Raw genomic sequence first — 4,989 nt, forward strand, 5'->3', positions numbered from 1 at the left:
TTATATGATTTTAACATGCTAAAATAATATTAAATAAATCCTATGAACATGATATCTAAATAGATAACACGTTAAAATTATTATAGTATCCTATAAGATGATTTCTATAGAAATTAATATGCCAAGATGTTTATAAAATCATATACGCATGATTCCTAAGAAATTTAATGTAATGACACGTTAGGTCATTTTGAGAACTAGTCATTTATCTTTCATAAACTATTCATTCTGTAAATTTTAAATAGAAATTTTGAACTATTCATTTAACTACAATTTTTTTTATTAATGGATAATTTAAAATAATTAATTTTAGTTGATGGTTAATGGATCAAGCCCATATATAATATAATTTAAGTTAATACCCTATATAATTTTAGATCATATTTTTAAAACAAAAAAAATATTATAACCTCTTGAGAAGAACATCTCAACTTTGGCACAACCTGAAGCGGCGGCCGATCTGCAACTAGATAGGTACTAAGTATGCCTTAAATAATTCATTGTGTATATGCATTAAGGTTATATTATTATTATTATTTTATTATGATGATAATTAGTTGTCAAAGTGAAAAGAAAGATTTTCAATGTTGCCACCTTAATTCTGCAACTTCAATTATAAGAAGTGTATTTGGACTTTGACCAATCATTACGTAATGATGGCCACATGATGGTTAATTAAATCATGTTAATGAATTGAGGATTTTGGTTAGATTTTTATATAGTGTTTCGTAGTTAAAGTTTAGTGATTATGGCTCTAATTTTTGGTTTCACAATTTTCTTATAGTTATCAAATTATGATTCAAGTTTTGATATATTGGTTTAGGTAATTAAATATTAGGTGTATTGTATTATATGAATTCCATTAAATTTATGATATTAAATAAATTGGAAACTAACCCTAGGCTTGAATTTTTTTTAAAAAATATGAGAGTTGACATGTTAATTGGAATCAAGATTAGGAATCCGATTATAGATTTGAGTGAGTTTTTGGGTCTAGGCTAGACATATAGTAATATGGGTATTGTTAGTTTGGGAATCTTATTGTGATTATTTATTTGATTAGATTGCGTTGATTTGGAATCCCAACGAAAGGGAAAGGTTCAAGTCTCAGAGTAATTATTTGATTATTTGAAGCAAGTGAACTTCTAAACCCCAGTTTAAGCTTGTAGATGCTAGTATTTTCTTGTTATGTGCGTTGGGGAGTAATGAGATATAACACCTCAAATATTTCTATGTCAAGACTCGAATTATTTTTTGTGTGCGTATAGGCTTGAACTGGAAGACTTCAAATTGTATATATGAGTTAGGATCAATTCTTAAGTATTTGAAGTATATTAGAGGTGTTTTAGGGTCATAAAGGATCCCTAACACCAAGACGAGTCCAAAGAATTTCTACCAGCTAAGTTTTTCAATGAGTCCGTATAAGGGTCAACTTTAAATGACCATATATCCTAAAATATAATGAATTGGGGTATCCCATAATCTATCAAATTAAAGTTCTTTGAGTCTTCTTTCCAACGCCACCAATTTTGCCTCATTTGGAGTTTGGAGTAAAACGTTATGACCATTTTACTGGAGATGCTCTATCCTGGCAGAAGTCCGCGATGGATCCACGAAGCGGAGAGGACACAGACTCCACTGCCTAAGACGAACGACGCCCCCTTTATTTTTTTAGGGTTTTTTTGTCCTATAACCCTTTGGAGAGTTATTCTAATGTCCCTAAACTTGTAGAAATCAGTTTTCCTCATTAAAAACCCTCTCGTTCACTTCTAAACATCAACACTCAAGAATTTTCAAGAAAGCATCAAGTTAGGGTTCTTTTTCAAGATTCTTCAACAAGGTAATTCCTTCATAAATTTCAAGTTTTCCAAATCAAACTTCTTCATCGATTCATGAATCTCTAAGAGAAATCTTAAATCCTAATCATAGGGTTTTCAAGAAAACAAGTCAAAGAATTTCAAGAAAGGGTCTCTTGATTGTTCTTCTTCAAGTTAAGATTTTTCATCAAGATTTATGGAGATTTTAAGGTATGTAAGGCTAACCTAAAATATGGATTGAGTTCTTCCATATGCCCCATAGATGTGTTGGATAGAAATTGTGAAAGACTTGAACCCTCCATAAACATTTTCTTGAATTTTCCTAAAACCCTAGAATATCTTTACATACTATTAATTGATTGATGATCTTCATGACTTGAATTCTTGAACAAATTACTTTTCATATGATATTTCATAAACTTAGCCATATATTTATTGATTGTAAATGATTATGTATATGTATTGATGAAAAGCATGAATTGGGATAGCTAGGAATGTGAATGGCATAAAATATGAACATAACTTATTCTTTTCATACAAGTATATCTAACTACTCTTGAAAGATGTGATTGGGACTAATTGGATAGTATGATTTGTTGAAAGGTTTGATTGTGATAAAATTGATAAATTGATAAGGGTCCACATGAGACTTGTCATTATGATTAGATTAAACTGATTTGATAGAGTTTTATGAGCATTGAGTCTTGGGAGGAGTATCGAGCACCGAATTGGGTAAGAGTAAGTAATAACTCAAACCCAATAACTATGTCGCCAAACGTAGGAGAGGATTGGACCGTTAAAGTCGGATGTTTCCCAAATTACTATCCTGACATGATAGGACTTGATTGATTGTGGATTCATGATTGTTGATTCATTCCTACCCTGGCAAGGTATGAACGTACGTGGCAATAACGTTGGCTTGTTGTACTATCATTGCTCATAAGTGATAGTTGTCGGATAAGAGAAACTCTCATATAAGTCTTGATAGTACTTTGAGTCAGATTGGAATGGATTGGATTGGGTAGTATATGATTGGTCTTGTCTAAATCATATTCTTGTTTAAACCTAGGACATCTTGATTTAGTTGTTCTTTCTTTGGAGTTGAGATCCTGAGTTAATTTGATTCTACCCTGATGCATGTTTTATTCTGTCATTTTACATACTCGTACATTCCATGTACTGATGTCATTTAGCCTGCATCATTTTATGATGCAGAGACAGATATTAGAGATCATCAACAGGCGCACTGTTGAAGATCTATTCACTTCCAGCTAGTTGGTGAGTCCTTCCTATTTTTGGAGGATACCGCATTTATCTTTTTAACTTTGTGTTTGTTTTCCTTTATTTTGATTTGTGGTAGTCATGAACTTGTCATTGGCACCTCTTAGATTGTTGATAGAGGCTTCATAGACTAGAGTGTGGATGATGTTGATTTGTTCGTTTTAACTAGTTTCATTCTTACTAGTTGTTAAATTGGATATGTGGTTGGCCTTTGGCCTTATTTATGAATAGAATCCTTGTGAGTGGAGTCTTCCCTTGATAGAATGTGACTGAATGAGAGTGTGATTGGACCAAGTGGTTCGCTTGAAGGCCAGTAATGGTTTTCGAGTGCCGGCCACATCTAGGGTACCCTCCTGGGGTGTGACATGAGAATTGGACTGGGTTATTAACTATATGAGTGATTTTAAAAATGGAGATAAGGGGTATAAAATGGCAATCTAATGACGTATATTGGTGTGATCGATGTGATGAGATTATTGACTTATTTTGGACATGTGAAGTGACTATATTGATGTGAGATGTGAAAATTATTATTGATATCATGCTATTATTGTGAATTATATGAACCTTAATTGATTGCATTGGTTCTGATATACTGTTCTAAGACTAGAAATTGATATGAAATAAAGGGGTCGGGCCACATGCTACGTGGTAGGTATTATGAAACAAAGGGGTCGGGCCACACGCTATGTGGCAGGATATGCATATTGAGGGGACGGGGCACACACTCCATGGCAAATTACATAGACAGGAATGTCCCCCATGGGTTCCTTACTGTGATTCACCGGATGTGTACTGATAGGATAGACATGCATCATTTCATTACACTGTATCGCATTTTTTTGATATTTATGAATTCGTGTTTACCACTGATTTCTCTATATATGTTGAACATGGCTTGGTATGATTCACTTGAAGAGACTATTGATGAGTATTCGTGGACTATATTATTATAATTGTGCTAGTGTAGAGTTGGGCTGGTTTTATGCAGGATGTAGTTAATGAGGTTCTGTTGGGATGACAGGAGTACTTGTATCTATTGAGTTTTTCTTAGTTTTAGTTCTACACTTGCTGAGTACCATGTTGTTTGGTACTCACCCCTTGTTTCTACACTTATGTAGGTTATGAGCCCGGACCTTCTTGATATCCTAGTGTTTTCTACCACATCCGAGGCTATCATTTCGAGTGTTGAGGTAGTTGTTACATCCATCTGCGGACATCTCTTACTCTTTTATTATATTTTAGTCCTATTCTAGAGACAAAGGCAATGTGACTGTATTTTCATTCGTATTTCGATAATGTATTAGTAGCTTGTACACGTGACAACCAATCTTGAGGGATTTTGAGTTTATTTTACATGTTTTTGATTAAGTTAAAGTTCGATTTATTTCATTTTCTTCCGCATTTACTTTTTATTGTGTATTAGGCTGACTTGTCTTGGTGGGTTGAGATGAGTGTCATCACACCTAGAATCAGGTCGTGACATTTAAGGACAAGGTTTAAATTACACGAAGCAAGATTTATACAAAGCAAGGTACTAACCTGATCTAATTCAATTTATATGAAAATTTCATGATATGTAGATAGGTATGATCATCGAGATATGATATTGCAAGTTGTATGAGTGGCCCTATGATTTGATTTAATTAGACAAAGAATTACTTATGGTCATAATTTCTAAAGCATAAACTACTCTATCATTTTTAAAACAAAATAACTTTAAAGAAATTACCAAACACCACAAAAATGAAAATCCTAATCATGATGTCTACCACTAGAAAGTGCATACTTTTAAAAAAGCCATAATTATTGACAGAATTTAAACACACATCATGGGTATTTTAATAATATTCAGAGAGACATGCTTTCTAATAAATAGATGATATGAAAA

At 32.8% G+C, this 4,989-nt stretch overlaps 1 long non-coding RNA gene across 1 annotated transcript; it reads left to right on the plus strand.

Moving 5' to 3' along the window:
- The first annotated feature begins 419 nt into the window (after positions 1-419).
- LOC129888787 (uncharacterized) lies at positions 420-2,147 on the plus strand. Its single transcript, XR_008766716.1, has 3 exons — positions 420-474; positions 1,596-1,840; positions 1,930-2,147. It is a non-coding gene; the product is annotated as an uncharacterized LOC129888787 (long non-coding RNA).
- The last annotated feature ends 2,842 nt before the right edge of the window (positions 2,148-4,989 follow it).

Source organism: Solanum dulcamara, chromosome 1 (genome assembly GCF_947179165.1).
Source record: "Solanum dulcamara chromosome 1, daSolDulc1.2, whole genome shotgun sequence".
Classification (NCBI taxonomy): Eukaryota; Viridiplantae; Streptophyta; class Magnoliopsida; order Solanales; family Solanaceae; genus Solanum; species Solanum dulcamara.